This window comes from Desmodus rotundus, chromosome 10 (genome assembly GCF_022682495.2).
Source record: "Desmodus rotundus isolate HL8 chromosome 10, HLdesRot8A.1, whole genome shotgun sequence".
Taxonomy (NCBI): Eukaryota; Metazoa; Chordata; class Mammalia; order Chiroptera; family Phyllostomidae; genus Desmodus; species Desmodus rotundus.
The window spans coordinates 52,451,851-52,471,612 of record NC_071396.1 but is presented as its reverse complement, the minus strand read 5'-3'; the positions used below and the strand labels follow the sequence as shown (position 1 = coordinate 52,471,612).

The 19,762-nt window shown below is 55.7% G+C and overlaps 1 long non-coding RNA gene across 1 annotated transcript; it reads left to right on the top strand.

The window, feature by feature from the left end:
• Positions 1 to 14,268: 14,268 nt before the first annotated feature.
• LOC123478153 (uncharacterized) lies at positions 14,269 to 18,527 on the top strand. Its single transcript, XR_006653287.2, has 3 exons — positions 14,269 to 14,327; positions 15,755 to 15,907; positions 18,115 to 18,527. It is a non-coding gene; the product is annotated as an uncharacterized lncRNA (long non-coding RNA).
• The last annotated feature ends 1,235 nt before the right edge of the window (positions 18,528 to 19,762 follow it).

Genomic DNA, 19,762 nt, shown 5'->3' with positions numbered 1-19,762 from the left:
GATAGTTGTGAAGATGTTATTTCAATTCACACACTGAGCTTCCCTACAGCCTCACACCGAGGAAGTTCCCCATGAATGATGGCTTTGCCAATATTACTATTGTTATCAAGACATATTTTGAAATTGGTCTCCTTTCCCCCAAACCAGAGGCTATAGTGTCCCTCTTAAGGCCCCCATGGATACAGACAGGGGCTGAAGGTCCTGGGAGGAGAAGCAGCAGGCAGATTTGGCCTTGAGTTACCGAGTGTGCAGTCTGTGGCCTGGACACACGCAGGCCCTGGGCACACACTGGGAGTCCAGCAGTGCTGGCCGGAACATGCTGGCAACTCCTCCCTGCTCTGACCCTCCCCCGCAGAGCCTCCGGCCCACAGACCGCCCCGGGCTCGGGAGCTCTCACCTGCTCTTTTTTGGGGGAGAACTGCTGATTCCACCAGACCAGGGAGAGTGGGAACTGGGGTTCTTCTTTCGGGACCAGATAGACAAACAGGCAGACAGACAGGCGGATAAACAGGTCTCTGCAGTGTCAGCCCTGAAACAGCCTGTCACATGCAGGCCCCTAAATGGGAAGGGCTGTTAGCAACTCAACATTGCTGCGCGAGAAGAGAGATGGGGAAGCCCAGGGCCCAAGAGTGAGGGCTGGAAGCAACACAATGAGAAATGGGAACAGGGGGTCCTAACATGAGGTGTGAGTGGGGAGACAGGTGAAGGGCAAGCCAAGGGTGGGGGAGGTCCCTAGGAGCCCCTTTTCATAGCCTTTTACCATGTCCATGCTTCATGTAATGCCTCCTTTTACCCATTCCGTATCCTCTTCCCCCCATTCACCAGCCGTAGGACCCTCACCCGATGTCCCATCACTGCATCTTATGTGTCCTCCACCCACCCAGGGTCCCCTTCATCACACCTAATGCCCCCTTCTCCCACCCCAGCCCTTCTCTGAACCCCCTTCACTTCTACCCTGTCCAGTCTGCACCGTGGCATCCAGTGGTGTCATGACCGCCCCACCCCCAACCCCTCTACTCTGCCACCCAAAGTCATCTCTAGGCAGCCCCAAGTCCTCTGCCAAAATGCCGGGACTCCCTCTCCAGTCCAGCTCCCTTTTCTGGGTCCCCATCACCCCATTCTGTCACTGTGTTCTGAAGCCAGCCGCCAGGAGCTGAATCAGAGCACAGAGCTAACATTTTGCACACGCGTCTCTCCAGATGACAGGCAAGATGGGCCTTCTGCCCTCGGCCCACACACACCCGTGCTCAGGAAGCGCGGAGAGCCAGGGCTGCACCCCACTTGGCGAGGCGAGAAGCTGGGGGAGCCTTCCCCTTCTGGGTAACTGGCCTGGCCCTGGCCCCTTGGGCCTTTTCAAGGCTAGGACTCACCTTTTAAAGAGCAGGAAAAAATGCCACGTGGGATGGAGAAAGACAGAGAGACTGGTAGGCAGAGGCAGCCATCGAGTTCATTCCGAGACGGGACAACTGGGAAGGACAGGCAGGGATAGAGACTGAACAGAGACAGACATCTGAGACAGGGACACAGAGAGACTGGAAGAGGCAGAGAGAAAGGGAGAGGGACTGAGGGGGCAACACAGAGAAAAGGAAGCCAAGATGAGCGAAAGTAAAGTGAGCACTTGTGAGAGTGGGGGTGGGGGAGAATAAAAGGGACATTGAGAGGGAATAGCAGCCAGAGCTCAGGTGTGAAGAAGCTGTCAGAAGCCTGAGCAAATCTGGGGCGGGGAAGGCCTCAGAGCTGCTCAGGGGAAAGGGAACCCAGGGCTTCTGCAGAAGGACTCAGGGCTGCCCCCCGGAGGGAACAGGCCCCCCAGGACCAGAAGGGAGCTTCTGGCAGGTGAACCCAAAGAGATGGGGAAGGCCACGTACCCCCGACTCTGGCTGGGAAGGGTTGTCCTGAGGCCGGCCAGTGCTCTTCTGCTGCCGGCCTTGCTTCTGCCCAGTCACGTTCACAGTAGCCCCCGCCCCCATTTAATGGTGCACCTGCTGTGCGCCAAGCCCTTACATTCATGATCTCTTCCAGTCCCTCCACACAACATGCCTGCAAGGCCAACACCATGGTCACCCCCATTTTCCAGATGAGGAAGCTGAGACTCAGGAACATAAAGGGCCTTGTCTAGACCTAATGCCACTGTGTTAGCTATGAGCCTCTTCTTTCCTAGCAGTACCAGAAGTTCCATCTCTGCTCTAACACTGTGTGACCCTGCAGTTCCCCAGCACACACTACACACTCGTGGGTGAGCCCCGTGAGACAGAAACACACACACACACGCACGGGTGTTCCCAGGGGGCTTGGTATCTGTCCTTGCTCTGGCCTTGGCAGCCCCACCCGCTGCCCCAGCATTTCTCGCTTTCCCTCCACAGTATCTCAGACCACCTCCCTCTCGCTCAGTTCAGCGGCTGAGCACGAGGATGACGTCATCCCTTTTATTTAAAGAAAAGGGCTGAGCTGGAGCTTCAGCACGGGAGTCCACAGTCCACGTGGGAGCAGGAGGCAAGGGACTGGCCGCCCCAGCTCCTGGGTCAGCCTCTCTGCCCGCCCCCCCAACTGCCATCTGCTGAGTTGCTTCCTGACCGCTGCCCTCTCCCCTGAGAGGCAGCCCTGAGGGGTGCTCAGCATGGAGCGGTGTGGGAGAGAGCTACGGGCAAAGGAAAGAAGGTACCAGAGGTCTGTGAGGATCTGTGTCTGTTAAAGGCTCACTGCGGTCAAGGAACATGCTGGGGAAACTGAGGCTCCAGGACACTCAGTCAGTCATCCTAGGTGGTTCTCTATGTGTGGCTTCTCAGGAGGGGGGTCGAGGGAGGAGGACTGAATGGGGAACTTACTCCCAGAATCACTAAGACTAAGTTCTTCCTCTTTCATCCTCCAATGGTCAGAGTCTACCCACCTGTTTCTCCCTGGAACCCCTGAGAGGGGACACCAGTAAAGAAGAGCCCCTGCCCAGGAAGGGGTCTGCTCAGCTTCGCCTGGGCTCCCAACTCCCTCCTGGGCCCCGCGCCCCCATGCAGGCAGCACCTCTTGCAACACCCCTGCCCCTTTCAGGCCTCAGCCTCACTGCCTTCTGGGAGGCCTCTTTTTGAGCAGTGTGGACCATTTATTACCTCGTTTAAATCTAGCAACATGGCTAAGTGGTTGGTAGGACTATTATCATCCCCATTTTATAGCCAAGGCGACTGAGGCTTGGAAAGGGTAAGCTACCCGCCCAAGTCACACAGCAGGGAAGTGGCAGAGCCAGGGTGCACATCCAGGGTTGTCACGTCCTGAAGCCACTAGGCTCTGCTTCTCACTGTTCTTTAGGACTTTCCCTCAGCTCCCTCAAGGCCCCCACAGCTGCCCTGCATGCCCAACCCGCTAACAAAGCTAAAGAGTGAATTCACAGTCCACGAGCTTCTCTTCTCTGCAGCCCTATCCCAGCAAGAGGCTCCAGTCCAGGGCACTGGGACCACCATCTTCTGTTCCCCCAACCAGATCCCAGGGTCCTTTACCCAGCCTTTAGTAACCCCTGCCAGAAGCAGGCAGAGATGCTTGTTCTATATTTTATTCAGCCACTAATTGCCTGCATTTAAAAGGAATCACAGCACTTCATGCCCTGATGTGTGTTTCTGCATGAAGGGACACTGGGGCAAGGGAACAAGTGAGAGAAGGGCCATGGCCTCCCCAATGACATCTTTAAAAGCCTGACCCCAGAGCTGAGTGCTGGAGGATGTCAGGTTGTCACGCTGAGAAGTGAGGGGGCCCCGCAGGGGCTGGGGCCTCTGCAGGAAAGAGGAGAGAGGTCAGGGCCCTGGCAAGGGCCAGGAAGGAGTGGGGAGGGGTGTTGCCTGTCCCCACTCACCCCTAGGATGAGGGTCCAGCTGATGAAGCCTTACCCAGAATGCCTTGGGTCCAGCGTGGTTCTTTAGCCCAGAGGACTCTGCAATAAAAGGACACAGCACAGGCCTCGGTCACATCTGCTGTAATCAGAAAGGAGACCACATGTGAGCCTTGCCCAGAGGGGTAGATGGGAGGCGAAGGAGACGGGGGTAAGCATGGGAAGGCGGAGGTAAGTGAGCGAGACAGGTGGTAGATGGCGGGAACTTTTGCGACAGCCCCAGCAGTCCTCTTTGGGTTTCCCACCCACCCAGAAAGTGCACGCTCGTGTCGGTGGGAAGAAAACTCACTTCCCACTATTTCCCAATCAATTCTTGGTCTAATTCGGAGCCAAATATCATCTCACTCTGACCCCAACCCTCACACCAACACCAAACCGACACTTCAACTACCATCCTACTGACCCTCACCTCATCCCAGCTACGGCTTCGCTCCCAGCCCTGTCCCTGATACCCAAGTCAAGCTGCAGTCCCCCTGAGTCCTCACTCTAACAGCAGCAATGATCCTAATCCTACTTCCAACTCCAACCTCAGCCTACCTCTTATCTCAACCTATCCCATAACTCCATCTACTTTAATGCCCATCTCAGATGGGAATCTACCCCCAACTTCCTTTCCAGTCCTTACTTCTCACCAGACCCAGCCCTTTCTCCAGCCCAGGTAACCTCCTAACTGCAGCTGATGCCAGTCCCCCACCCTGACACTACATCAGGCCCCTGGATGGGCCTCATGGCACCTGGACTAGGCCGAATGGGAGTTTGAGGGCTGCCACCTTGAGCCAAAGCACCAAGTCACGGGAGCTTTGAGGTGGTGTCTCCCACTCCCCAGGGTGCTTGAGGTCCCTGCTCTGAGTGCAGGAGTCTTGGCCTTTCCTGCTGCATTCAGCTCCCTGCATCCAGCCTGATGACACCAGGACATGGGCAGGGGTGTGACAGGTCCTCCGCTATGGAGCCAGGCTTCTTCCGAGGAGTGGCAGAAATTAGCCCTCTGCAGAGCAGCCCCACCAGGCCACCCCTCACCCCTCTCTGGGTAATTTCTACACAGCCCAAGGCTGAGCCAAATGGGCCGCCTGCTTCCAGGATAATCAAAGAGAGCAGCCCCCAGGGTCTCCCATAGACTGAGGGTGGCTGAGCTCCGCTCAAAGGATGACATTTACATTGAAAGCTGGGAATCCTGCAGCCACTGGGAGAGAACCAACAAGTAAGTGCTCTGCTGAGCCCTGAGAAGCAGGAAAACTTCCTCTCTGGGGACTGGCATAAAAGTCATCCCTGTTAGGGGCTGGAGTGCCAAGGAGCCACTGTCTGAGCTCAGCAAATGCCTAGTGATTAAGCCTCCAATGTGCAAAGCCTTCCAAGCAGCCCCCTCAAGGGCAACTCTGTGTACCCGCACCCTGTTCCGGGGCCCACCACTGTCCACCCTCCAGCCACCTGGTGATGAGTGCCAGCCGTTGCCACCGCATGGGCTGGCACCCCACCCCCCGCCCCCAGCCTGCTGTCATCACCCACCCCTCTTCCTGGGGTCCGTCTGTCTGTCTGCTCAGATGCAGAGCTGGCTGGCTGGGCTGGCCGCCAGTTCTGCATTTCCTGCCAGGCCCAGTGTGCTGTGGTTGCTCACCAAACACTGATCGTTTGCTCTGAACTTTCTCCAGCTTCGTTTCCCAGCAACTTCCACTTCCTGGGAGATGGGATGGTGACTTCTGCTCCATCCTGCAGGGATGGCCCGGTGGTTAAGAGCTCCTGCTCTAGGGTCAGACAGACATGCCTGGGCGCTAACAGCACTTGCAGCCCCAGCACTTGCTAGCTGTGTGACCTCAGGCAAGGTGTCTTCATGTCTCTGAACCTCACTTTTCTATTTTGTGAGTGAAGATAATTATGGTCCCTGTCTCACAGAGTTGCTTTGAGAATTCAATAAAGGTACACCGTAGACAATAAGTGTGTGTGTATACAGTGTTGAGCATAGTAGCCGACACGTAGTAGTTCTGCAGTGAACACTAGCGATGCTACGCTATGGCTACAGACCCTGGTGGTCTAACTTCTATGCAGAGTCCGGAGAGAGGAGGACTCCAAGAGGTCAGCTTGCATCCTCCTGGGGGAGACCCCCAACTCGATATGTTTACAGTCCTATCTGATGTACCCACTGCCCTTTCTCTTCGTCCCACCAGACATACCCTTTCCCCCTTAATACCTAGGGCCAGGGAATCCAATTATTCATTCATTCATTCACTCATTCCCAGCTTCATCTAACAAATGTTGACAGATTGGCTGCTCTGGTTCAGGCTAGGAGATAAGTAAACAGGTCCTGACCCCTCCCCTCACAGAGCTCATAGCCTAGAGGGGAAGGGGCCAGACACTTGTCAGCACTGGAGTGGGGGCCACAGAGGAGGACCCCCGGGCCTAAGGAACAGGCTTCCTGAAAGGGAGCTGGTCCAAGCTAACTTCTGGAGGACAGACAGGAAGTAGCCACGGAAAGAGAAGGAAGAGCATTGCAGGTAGAAGAAGCAGCCCGGGCAAAGGCCTGTGTAGGAGAGAACACACAGATTTAGGGATTTGGGGGTGTTCACAGTGGACATGGAGCCATAGGTGATCACATAACACTGGCTGGGGTTTGCACTCTGTCCTCAGAGCTCTTTCTTCGGAAGTCAGACCTGGCCTGATGTTTTGCCCTCTTTCCACACACAGCCTCTGCCTCAACAAGGAGGACCATCCTGCCCTGAGCCCCTGCCTGGCTGTGGTAGGGCAGTGAGGCCAGGATGAGGAGTTCACACCCTGGGAGGGCCTGGGATGGACAGAGGCTGGGATGAAGAGCCAGAGAGACCAAAGCATTAACTCCAGCTCCCTGCTCAATCTCCCTAACATGACAAGAGGGAACGCTTCCTAGTTCCATTTTACAAATAAGGAAACTGAGGCACTGAGATTCTCAGTAACATGCCCATGGGTTCACACTGCAGAATGTGGCCCTGGCGCCAGTCCCTGTGACCAATGTTCTTCACTACCAGGCTGCCCTGGATGCAGGAGAGTGCTGGGAGACTGAGCCAGGGACAGGAAGGCAGGGGAGAAAATGGAGTCTTCCTGGGGGTCGCTCCCCTTGGCCTCTTGACCAGCCAGTGTCCCAGACACAGACCCCGGGAGCGAGTGCCTACCAGTCCTTCGAAGAAACAAAGCCACCCATTGAAGTCCTCTGACAATCTCCGCTCCCAGCTGCTCAGCTCCTTGCAAAGCATTTTCCCTTAATAGCCTCCCATTCAGCAGGATGGCTGCAGCCCACATCTGCGGAAACCAGGCCATGGCAACTCCTCCTACCCGGCCAGCAAGACTGCCACGGCCATGGTCACCATGTCCTGAGCTCCCCTTTCCCTCCAAGTTTCCCCTTCTCCCTCTAAGTCAGGAATCTTCCAATCTCCTTCCCCTCCACCCACAGTTTCCAGAACTCTACCTATAGAGGGGGAGCAGAGCGGGGGCCTCCCGCTCAGGCCAGTCTGTCCTAACTTTCCCTGCAAAACCACCTGAAAGGTGGGGATGGAGAGCAGGAGGAAGAGAAGAACTCCTGCGTTCTAATTTGCCTCCAATTTGCTGAGTGCTGTTGGGAAGATTACTTCAATTCTCTGGGCTTCCTGTTTCCCCAACTGGAGAATGAGAAGGTGGCCCAGCCATGGATTCAGACTGCTTAGGTGTGAATCCTGGATCTGCCACTAATTGTGTGGCCTTGGACATGCCTCTTGGAACCTCAGTTTACTCAACGTTCTAAATGGGTTGGCCTATCTCAGCACCAAGTGAGAGAATTAAAAGAGACAATCCACGGGAAGCACTTAGCATAGTGCCAAGCTCACAGTAGACAAGCAATAAATGTTAGCTGTAATTATTATTATTACCATAATAGACATTTCCCAAACTTTGTAGCTATGGACTTCTTTTCTTTTTTTAGATACAGTTTTCAAGCAGAACCCCAATACTATATGTAAAAGGTGAAGTGGACTTGGCCAGGTGGCTCAATTGGCTGGAGCATCGTCCCATACACCTGCCAGTTCAATCCCTCGTCAGGGCACATCCCGAAGTTGCAAGTTCGACCCTCCCATTGGGGCACATACAGGGGGCAACCATTCCATGTTTCTCTCTCACATCAATGTTTCTTTCTCTCTCTCCCTCTCTCTCTCTCAAATCAATAAAAATATCCCTGTGTGAGGATTATAAAAAGGCGAAGTGGTGGCAGGGGGGTTGTCCACCACTGGACCAAGAGGGTCTTCCGGCTCCTCTCCACTCTGGTCCTCAGTGGCCTCTGGTTTTGACCAGGCGAGTCCCTGGATGATTCTAAGACTCTCCTGGGAGTGTTTTAAAGCCCATTTCCTAGGCCCCACCCCTGAGGCTCTCATCCAGATCTGGGGTGAGCCCAGACAGTAGATCTTGTGAACTCATCCCAGGCAGTTCTAATAATCTTCCAGGTTCGGGCTCCACTAAGGTCCTTTCGGGCCCTTAGGTGACAGCAAGACTTTGAGTACAAAGGCTTCCTTTCCCATCACCCCCTCTGGGGCTGAAAACCAACCCACACAGGCCCAGCAGGTTCCAGTTGATCCCCTACCCATGCTCAGCTCCCAACCTTCATCGGTGTTCCCTTATTCAAGTTCCTTCTCTTGGGGACAGAGGGAAAGTGCTTCTTTATCCACCCCAGGCCTGGCCCTCAGCCACCACATCCTTGCCCCTCCTTTCCAGGCCTTCCTCTTCTGATAACAATGTGTAAATAGCTATTGAGGTCTTACCCTGTGCCAGGCACCTTGCTAAAGCTTCTTACTTGTATCATTTTGTTTGATCTTCACAAAGCCCTGGGAAGCATGAGTTATTATCACCCCAGCCTGACAGATGAGAAAACCAAAGCACAGAGAGGTTAGGTGACATGATCAAAGTCACACAGCTGTACCTGGCCAAGGTGAAACTCCAGCCTAGGTCTTCCCGACCCCATCACTCATGCTTTCAGCCACTCTGCTGACATCTTCCCTTCGGTGCCCCCACCCATAACCCTACTCTGCTAAGCTGCACTCCTCACCTCCCACACCCACAGGGACATGCTGAAGCCTCTCCCAGGGACGTGGCTCTGGGCACAGCTCCAATGGCAGGCAAGATGCCCCGCAGCAGGGCTTGCTCTAACTGGCACCTGAGAACGCCCTGGGTCCAGAGTCGGGATGAGAGGCCAGGCGCTCCCTGGAGAGATCGCAGATGCGCCAGTGAATTCAGCCACCCTGCCAGTCCCTCCTACGCAGCCCCCTCGTCGCCCACCTACCATGTGGCAGTCATCCACGCATCCGGCTATCCGTTCAGCTGCAGTTACCAGCCCTGGTCAGCTGTCAGTCTCCTTTCTGACATCATAGGCCGCCAGATGGTCCTTACATGCTTCTTAGTTCATCCATCGGTCAGTCCCTGTCTATAGACCAAGGGCCTTGACTTGTGAGTCCCCAGGGTGGAGATCCCTGACTCAGGGTCAGTGGGAACAGATCTACCCACTGTCCCTACAGACCTTCTAATCGGACACCCACAGAGTCAGCATTCACCCAGCACCCCTAGGTCATGATGCAGAACAGATCCCTCTTCCTGCCCCACCCCCGCCACATCATCTCCCCTGGGCCCAGCTGTCCCCATGACTGAGGGACCTTTCCCTTTGTGACCTGTCTTGGTAATTTGGAAGGTGATTAACAGCAATCACGCTTGAGTTTGACATCCAGGCACGGCCACTAAATTGAGGCTCACAAAGCCTCCTTGACATCCAATATGTTATATGCTTTTCCCCTTAATTAGGAGCTAAAGTGGATAAATATGAAGTTGCTATGGCAACAGCCTCCCGGGTTGGCGGAGGGATGCAGCTCAGTTTCTGTCGGCTGGCTGGCTGACATGTTGGCTGATGGACCAAGTCGGCTCCTGGGAAGGGGTGAGATAGGTCCCCCTCCCACTTTCTTGGGAACCCGCCTCCCAGGCTCCTCTCCATTACTTCTCACCAGACTCCAGAGAACCTGGAGATGCCCCACCTGGACCCCAGACCTCAGTTGGTCTCACCTCTCATGGAGCAGGTGGGGAAACTAAGGAGGAAGCTTGCTGCCTGAAGAGTGAGAGGCAGCTGAAATCTAACAGCCAGGCCTCCTGACCTCCGGACCGGAGTCCAGAGTAGTTCTTAATCAACACGGGGTCTTCGATCCCTTGGGGAATCTGCTCACAGCTACCCTCTGCTGGAATACACATACTGGAGGTTCCTGGGCACCCCTGAAATTTGTCTGTGTACCCCGCCCAGCTGTTCCTCCAAAGTTTTTACCACCCACAAAAACTCTTACAAAATGTGCAGTGAGTCTCCCGCTTTCATCTGTGCGCACTCCCCTGTGGCAGCCTCACCCGAGTTGCCCCCCGGCCTTCTCTCCCCCGCCCTGCCCTTGATGGCTAAAGGGAACAACGTTTTCAGCTCTGAAGGTACAAGGTGGCCTACATATTTGCCTTTTGCTTGGGACGTTGGGGGCAGTAATGGGGTGAGCAGTCAGTCAGATCCCAGAGGAAATCTCTGCGACATGGGCCTAAAATCAGCCACAGTCTGGTTCAGGCCCAGGCTAGGGCTGAATCTGCTCTTTAAATGCCATCAACTAACAGTTGAACACTTACTGTGTGCATTTTCTCACATTATCTTATTTAATCCTTAGCAATCCTATGGGGCATGCACTATAATTATTCTTACTTTGCAGATGAGAAGATAGATGTAGAGCAGGTTAGCCACCTCTTCAATGTCGCACAGCTAGTAGGTAGAAGAGTCAGGATTTGAACCCAGGTCCGTCTGAACGCAGAGCCTCAGCTCTAACAACTATGCCCTCCTGCCAGTTGAACTCCCTTTCTTTGACCCCCAGAAATAATAGCAGCAGCAATAGGGTTTTAGCCAGGGAGCCTTTCCACTGCTGGGGAGGTGGGGACATGGAAAAGGCCCTCCCTCTCTGCCCCCAGCTCTGCGGTTAGGGTTGGGTAGAGGAGGGTCTAGGGGCTCATGCCTCATCCAAGTCTCCTACTGAGGAAGAGCCAGCCCCCATCACCTTGTGATAGAGGGCAGGGCGTTTAAACCTTGAAGGAGGAAGCAGGGGGTTCCACTCAAAGAGCCACAAAAGCAAGCACCTCAGAGCTACCAAAGTTCTATTTTCAGGAGACTAAACTGGGTCTTTCTTCTTTTCCACCTTGTCCTTCATTGCCAAAGATCTAGTGCAGAGCTGCATGTTCAGGCAGGGAAAGGAGGCAGCAACCCCTGCCCATCGCCCCGGCCCTCAATCCAGAGGCTGTCCCCTCCTCACAGCCATCAGGCCCAGCACCTGTGCTGGCAGTGGGCGGGAGTACCGTCCCACCCTCCTGAGGCGCTGGGCCTCGGGGCTCCTCCTGCACCCTCGCACCACGTGGCATGGGTGCTGGAAGTGGGAGCTAGGCTGGTGGCATGGCCCCCAAACTTCCTTTCCTTCCAGTTCCGACTAAAAATATACACAGCAAAGACGCAGCTCGTGCTGTCAGACAGTATGGAGGGGGATGCCTGTGCAGACATAGCCCCCACTTCTTGGCACGTGAGACCCAGCCCCCAGTTTTCCCTATATACACCCCTGCCAGCCACAGCAGCGTCCCACATCCTTCCTCTGTTGTGGCTGTCATTGGCCCAAGATGCAGCGCCGGGGGTGAGGGGAAGGGGGGCATTTGCTCCTTTCCCCCAAAGTCTCAGTGAATGTTCTCATTGGTCTCTGACTTTCAGGAGGGTCCAGGGCAGGGCTACTGTCTGGAGGAGTGGAAGACCTGACTTCAGGGCTCTCCCTCAAGCCATGTAAGGGAGGGGCAGGGCTCCAGGACTGGGGCGCCTCCATACCTCTCCGTGTTGGAATAACGCCCGGAAGCCCCGGCAGCTAAGTGGAGCAATCTCGGAGGCAATGGCAGGGGAGGGGATCACGTGCTCTCCATGTGTCTTTCTTACAGTTCTGAGGATGATTTTCAAGCCTCAGAGTCCCTCTTGCCTCTTGGTCTTCCTGCAGGTCCCCTTCTCCTGTGACTGAGAGAAACCATGGCTGATTTAGACTCCTGTTTGGGTGCTTGGCTCTGGTAGGCAGCACCCCTTACACACACCCCTCCAGTAGAGAGGCCCAGGAGTGCTCTCTGTGGGGTTGAGGGAGGAGCCCGGCACCCCCTGCTGTTCCCCTCTGCTATGCCCACCCCAGGCCAGCTGCCCAGTCTGAGCTCTGGTTGGAGAGAAACACACACACACACACACACACACACTTGCTGGACAGAGTGTGAACATATAAATAAGCACACGCCAGGTCCTGAGGGCGTGAGGAGCCGCTGCTGGGCTGGGGACAGGCACACAGAAGACACCTTTGCCTTGGTTCTGTATCATCCGAGGAGATGGTTTTCGCCTGAGGTCCGAGTCCAAGGCTGAGTCCTATTCTGATCCCCCACCCCCACCCTGATCCCATCTGGGTGCAGAAGAGACCCTAGATCTCTGCTGGGTCAACAGAACATGGGGTGCTGGGCGGTGGGAGAGAGGAGCAGTTTGCTGTTGCATCCCCAGTGCCTGGACCCTAGCAGGCGCCTAGCGATGTCTGCCGAGCGAGTGAGTGAAAGAATGCATGAATGAGTGAACAGAAGGCAGCCACCACCCGGGACAGAAAAGGAGTCAGTAGAGCCATCATCATGGCATTTTTGCAACAGGGCTGGGCTGAAAGATGAGAAAGCCAAGGGCAGGCTAATAACTCAGTTCCTCTTCAAACCAATGTTTGCTCAATATTTACTTGGAGGAGAGGCTGCACAGGGACTGGGCAGGATTGGGGCGAGGTGGGTGCTCCTCAGCGGCAGCCTTCAGCCTCTCCTCCAACAGCCCAAACAATTCAGCTCTGGCCCTAACCTCACCATTAGTTCCACTAAGTTCCACCAAAGCCTTTTGGTTCTCCAGGTCCCCCTCCTCTGAAAGGAGCTTAATGAACAATTGCTGAAGCCTGAGCGCCCCTTGGGGATCCCACCTCTGTGCCCAGCAGCTTATGGAAGTGTTCCTGCCAACCCCTATCCCACCCTGAGGCTTGTCCCTGGTAAATACTCTTTTCTCCAATTCATTAAGTGACCAGTGAAGCTTTAGCACCCCTCAGAGATGGGTGCCCCAGGCAGCCTCCTGGTGGTCCTTGTGAGCTGCCTTCCATCGGAGGGCTTCTCTGGGTGACCATGTCAAGGAGCAGCAAGGAGGGGGTCTACTCAGAGCCTCTGCAGCTCTTCACACTCCCCTGCCCTCTTACGGGGGAGGGAAGACCAGGATGTGGAGGTGGACCGGATGGAGGAGTCAAACCCCATTCTTTGTAGCTCTGAGCAGAGGAGACAGACCAGCAGCTGGAAGGGACTCCCACTCCCTTCCGGTGACCTCCAGAGGCAGACCCCCACCCTCTGCCCCATTCTACAGGGTGGTATTCTGAGCCCAGTGGGTGCAGGCGAGCTGGGGTGGTAGCACTAGAGCCTCTGAAGTCACGCTGACTCCCAGTTCCCAGAGGGTGCCAGGGAAAACCAGATGTGAATAAGGCCAGCAAAAATCTTTGTGTAAATACACACTCACTTCTGTATCCTCTTCTTGGCTTGCCCCACCCTCCCCTGCTTTCTGCATCCAGCACCCCCTTCCCACCTCAGCACACCTGCCCCTGCACCCACATTCCCTGCAGCTGCCTTCCCAGCCCCCACCCCCATGACCAGCTTCTCCATCCTCTCCTCAGCCCCCAGGTACCTAAGCAGCATAAAATGCAAACTCTGAGCACCTGCAGAGATGAATAAATAGTAACAACATTAACAGTTACTATTTCTTGAGCACTCACTGTGTGCCAGGCGCTGGGCTAAATACTTCATTATGTGCATTATCCTTTTACCCCTCACAGGGCCCCTGAGACATGGGTACCATACATAACTCAGGGTAATGCTCTGGGGTCAGAGTCTCAACTTTGTCACTTACCAGCTGTGTGACTGTAGAAAAATCACCTAACCTATCTGAGCCTCTTTCCTCATCTGTGCAATGGGGAGAGTGATCATACTTACTACATAGGGGTGTGTGACGATGTAAAGAAATAAGGTGCTTAGCACAGTGCTATAATCAGGCTAGCTCATGCTGCTGTTGTCATTATTATTTTCTTCTTTTTAGATGAGGAGACCAAGGAGGTGTCACGTGTGGCTAGAACATGGCAGAGTTGGTTCTAACCAAGGCCCCCCAGTCCTGTGGGGGGGGCTACAGGCTAGAGCCGGGTCAGTTGTTGTCCCCTCCCCTGACTCTGCCCATCCCCATGGCCATAGGCTCCTCTTTTCCTTGCCCGTAGAAAGGAAACTGGAACTGAAGGAGCTGGCACCAGCCTCTGTGGCTCCCTAGTGACAGCTCGCATCCCACAATGCTCTGGGGACAGTGTGCACACGCCCACCTGGCGGCCTGCAAGAATCCGGGCTTTAGACTTGAAAGGTAATTCAATCCCCCGCGATCGCTCCCCTCCCCCGCAGCGCTGGGCGTTCCTGATGACACAGCCCCCGTTTCAGAGGAGCGAGCCCCAGGTGCGGTGTTGGGGAACGCGCGCCTCTGGTGCACAGGAACCCTGGCTGCCCCAGCCTCTCATACGGGCTCCAGCCTTGACAGTTTCCACCCTTTCTCCAGCTCTTCATGTCCAGGCTCCTTGTCCCTGTCCCTTACCCCCCTGGGGAAATTCTATGTCCCTGACTCTCCCTTTCCTTGCTCCCAGTCCCCAGACCCAGGGTCACTTCTCATCAGAGTGGACACCCAATGACTGCTCCCGTGCGTCTCCTTTCACCTGCCACCTCCACCCCACCCCCACACCTTCTTCTCTCCACCAGGTGGCCTGACTCAGCCCAGGCTCTGAGCCCGGTGCCCAGCACTTGGGGCTGGGGCAGGAGGAAGTTCCTGTTTAATTAATAATGAGTAATAAGTCAACATGTAATTAGAGGATGCAGGCACGTGGCTGTGCTCCATGGGAGCTGCCCTTGGGGAGCAGCTGGAGCTCCTTCCCACCTGCCTGCAGATGCCCCCCTCCTGCCGGATTCCCCTCTCTCCTGCCCTCCCAGGTCCACATGGGGTCCTGTCACCAGCTCTCTGACAAGGCGTCCCCATTTATTCAGCTCTCAGGACCATCCCCACTTAGTCCTGCCCCAGCTTCTTGTCCCGGTTTCCAGAAGGCCTTCTGCACAAGGGGGCCCCACACTCTCCCAGTTTCACAACTTCCTGAGGGCTCAGGCTAGTCCCCCACCCCCACCCTGGCCTTGAGTACCTGGAGCAAGAAGTCCCCCAAAGGAACTCATGGCAAGTCAAGCCCCACACCTCTCCTGCCTCCCCCATTTGGCTTCTACATTTTGTCCCTCTCCATTGGCATTTACCCCTTTCTCCCCACCTGCCCCGCAGGTGGCCAGTGATGCCACTCCAGGGACTCTCCCCAACCTATCTAGCCCCCTGTCCTCTGCCTCTCCAGCTCCTGAGGGGTGATAAGAAGGCAGCACCCCTCCCCCCTCTCCACACCCCATTGTCCACAGACAGAGCATGTTGACCCCAGTGGCTGTGGCTGGCTGTGGCCGGCTGTGGCCCAGGGAGGAGAGGGCATCCGGGCTCCTTGAAATGTGTCCGGTCCAGTCCGTCTGGGGCGGGATCTGGGAGCAGAAGCCCACGCCCCTGCCAGGCGTTCATAGACACATCTTCAGGGCTGGGAGCTGCCCAGGCTTCCCAGGCGCCCAGTTAGTGCTTATCCCATAATCCTTATCCTCACCTGTGGACCTGCTTGATAGGGTTCACCCCTGATTTCCACCCCCCACCCCCACTGACTATCTGTGATACTTTCACCTGCTCTTTCGATTTAACACACACTCTACCCACACACTCCCACTCAGCACTGTCCAGCAAAGGGCCTGGCCCAAAGGATCAGTTAACCACAACGCGACAACAAACCAGGTCAATGCTTCCGTGGAGCGCATTGCACGTCCTGCGAGCTGGGCAAGGGCTCTGCAAGCCGTGGCCTGCTCAGGCTTCACAGCCTTCCGCAGGTAGGGGAAGTAGTCAACCCCGTTTTACCGATAAGGAAACAGAATCCCAGAGAAATTAGGTAATTTCCTGGCTCACCCAGCCAGGAGGGGGCGAGTTAGGAGTTTGACTCTAGAGCCTAGCTCCTCACCAGGAGCTGTTGGGCTCCCACGGTCACTGGTGGAGGGCTAGAAGTGGGTGAGAAGGGGCTCAGGGATGAGGGAGGGAGGTAGCTCCTATAGGTGAAATGAGGAGTGACGTGGGAGGGGAGGGAGTATCAGCAGCAGGAGAGGGTTCCAGAAACGGATGTGAGCAGAGCATGTGCAGTGTAAATATGGGGGTGACAAGTGGAGGGGGAAAGTGTGGGAGGGGTGAAGGAGGTGAGCCAGGGAGGGGTGAGGTGAGGGGGTGAAAGAAGAGGGTGGGTGAGTGTGAAGAATGTGAGAGGGTGCATGGGGGGGGCGGGGGGCATGGGGAGTGGGGCAGGACTGGAGGTAAGAGGGAGATGAGGAGGTGAGAGGTGAAAGGGCAGTGTGAGGACACGGTAGGAGGTGGGGAGAGTGCCAGGTATGTGTGGGTGTGTGAGGTGGGGTGTGGGAGGCAGGCGGGTGTAAAGGGCAAAAAGGCAGCGTGAGGACAAGTGGGAGGTGGAGGGAGTGTCAGGTGGGTAGGGGTGTAAGAGGCACGAAGTAGTAGTTGAGGGAGAAAGTGAGAAGTATGAAAAGGTGAGAGGATTGTGAAGGCCCCTGGGGATCCAGAGGCCCTGAGCAGGGGAGAGGCATGGAGGAGGCGAGGCGTGGGGGCGGCAGGGGGAGGGGTGAATACATCTGAGGGGCTTCCACAGTGTGGCGTTAGTCCCTGTCCGAGTCCCCAGCTGCTGCGGCCCCACCAGACCTGGCCTCACTGCCAGGCTCATTTCAGGGATGGGTGGAAATTTCCATTTCAGCAAAATCCATTTGTAAAGCCCTGGAGCTTTGGGCCTCGCTCTGCTGTGCTCGCCTGGCTCTGGCTGCCTGGCGCTGGCCGCCTGGCGCTGGCCTACCCAGACAGCCCCACTCTCTGGCCCAGACCTTCCTCTACTCTCTCTCCCCAGCAGGCAGAGCTCGCCTCAGGGCCTGGCCTCCCCCCTGCCACACCCCTGCCCATGGCAGCCCCACCACTATAGCCACCTGGACATCCTGGGATGCCTTGAGGGTCTCAGATGCGGGGGACTGGTCACTGCCTCACCCTCAATCAGAGTTCCATCTAGAGTGCAGTCTGGGGCCACTGCCCCCTTCCCCAGTGCTGAGGGAGTTGTGACATCATCACAGGATAGCAGAAAGAGACATGCTCTTCTCAAGATAATCCTATTTAGGCCTTTTACTTTTTAAATGGGGAAATGGAGGTCCCGCAGGAAAAAGTGCGTCCTTGTCCAGAGCTACACAGCTGGCTGGGGTGCAGAGCCATCGTGACCACGTTACCTGGAGGAGGAACTGTAGAAAACCAGAGCCACATGATCTAGGTTCAAATCCTGGCTCTGGTGAAGGGGTGTGCCTTCCATGAGTGCTTTCCTGCTCAGCACGTCCGTGTGCCCATCCACAAAATTGCACTCGTGACCATGGTCCCAGGCCAGCATGCGGATGGTGAGTCAACCACAGCTAGAGGCAGCAAAGGGGGTGGGCCCCCAGTTCATGGACAGGCAGGCACATGCCAGTTCTCGACTCCAGCCCTTTGCCCTGTTCCACACCTTCCCAAGAACCACGTGAACTGCCAGCCCAAGCGAGGGCAACCTGAGGCTCTGGGTAAGAAGATGAGGAGTGGGGTTCTGGGATAGAAAGTGAGGGGACAGGTTGGGTCACTTTACTCAGGCCTCCGAGCAAGGCCTTCCTCCTCCGGGCCAGAGGGACTGGCCACTCTGGACTCGGGACAGAGGGGTGAGTTCTCTGAGCCCAAGCCAAAGCTCTGCACTGGGGGGAAGACTGAGTTCCCCACGGGCAGGGTCTGTCTTGCTCACTTCAGTATCCTGGCATAGCATGTGGCAAAGGGTACACCACCCTGCGAACAGCGAGAGGCAGCTCGGGACAGATCTTAGTAGCCAGTACGGGGAAAGCACCGAGGGCCAGCCGACCTAGCCTGCTCTCTGCCCAGGTCCCAGGCACACTCTGCGACACATGCCCCGGCACAGGGGAGCCAACCTCGGCTCCAGCATATGCCCCAGCACATCCTCCAGCTGCTGTCCTCCTCCCTCCAGCCCCCACAGGAATCCCAGGCCCCATCTGCTCCACTTCCCTGCGTCTCCCCTGAACATCTGGACTGCTCCTGAAATCTGGCTTCAGGCTCCATCCAGAAGGAGATGCTAGAGGGAAGAGAAGACTCCTGAGTCCAGTTAGACCTGAGCTGGGGCCAGGGGAGTCTCTGCCTGACCGTCTCTCCCTGCCTGCAGTTGCCAGAATGAACCAGACTAACAGGACCCTTGTCCCTAACTCCCACTTCCCCTGCCCTATGGGCACGCCCTCGTGCACACATAACACACCCTGCGCAGCCTCCCCGACAACTGCCCAAGGGTCACTCCACTCTTCTTAAGAAAAAGTATAACCTGAATTTAGTATCACTGAACTGTACACTGAAAAATAATTAAGATGGTAAATTTTATATTGTGTGTACTTTACCATAATAAAAAAAAAAGCAAAATTAAAACCATTATCTGCTCACGTGTTTAGTTTTGCATTCTGTACACAGAGGTTCTCAGGGCTCCCTAGCAAGAGCTGTACTCCAGAGCTGCGCACGCAGAGCACAGGCTGCTGCTGCTGTGCCTCCCACTCTCCTTGGGGCCAGTAGTGGGGTCCTTTGATGCAGGGAAGCAAAACTTCTGAGTCCCAGCTCAGAGTCACCCAGCCTAGGAAGGCCAGGCTGGGAATGATCTTTCCCTATATTCTTTACTTTCCACGTCACCTCTTCCCTACTTCCACTTCAGCCAGCTCTCTATACCCACCACAAGCCATCCAAGTTCTTTTAGTGTTTTGGGAGAGGGCCTCTACCTCTCAGGATGCTCTCCATGGTCCTGAACGCCGGGTCTGGCGCAGAATTGTTCAATACTTCTTAACCTTGAGGAATGGGTCACTCCTGGCCAACATCTCCAAGGCATGCTGACCCAGGCTAGGCAGACGATAGTGGAAGAGAAGGTAGTAGAGGGGCCACAGAGACAAAGAGTGTGAGACACAAAGGGACAGAGAGAAAGGCACCAACATGTGACTGCCAGGAGGAGGAAAAGGTGATTTGGGGGTTTGTTCCTGCTAAGAAACATAATCTTCCTAATGGGCACTTTGCTGTAGGTAGGCCAGGGCCTCCTTCCCCACCTTATGCAAAAGGAAGCTCCTCTTTGCCTCTGAACCCATTAGCCACTCCACCTTCCAGTTCCTCTCTTCACCCTTGGTTTCTCTCCCATCCCTGATTCCGTGCACCGCTGTGTTGAGGACCACTTCCAGCCCTGGCCCTAAAGGTTCAGCTGTTGCTGCCTCCTTCTTGAAAGCTGAGAGAAGGAGACCCCTCTCCAGGCTTTTCCCATCCCGAGCTTCTCCAAGAGCAGATGGGGGGAGGGGACGCAAAGGCGTCCCCACCTCCAGCCCCCTCCAGGGTGAATGGGTCCCCACAACTGGGGGGAGGGACGGAGGGCACTTACAGACCGACCCAGCATGGGAGCTCCTGGGACAGAGCCTAGAAGGAAAGAGCTGGGGAAGCAGAAAAGAGAGGAAAGCGGTTCCCGCTCAGTTATGGCTGTTATTATTTATTTATTCATGTATTTTTTTTATTAAGGAAGAGCTGTCGGCCTAATGAGCGAGGAGCCCAGCCAGCGAGTTGGGGGTAATGGGGCGCTGTTCGGGCACGCAGGGCCCCCTCTC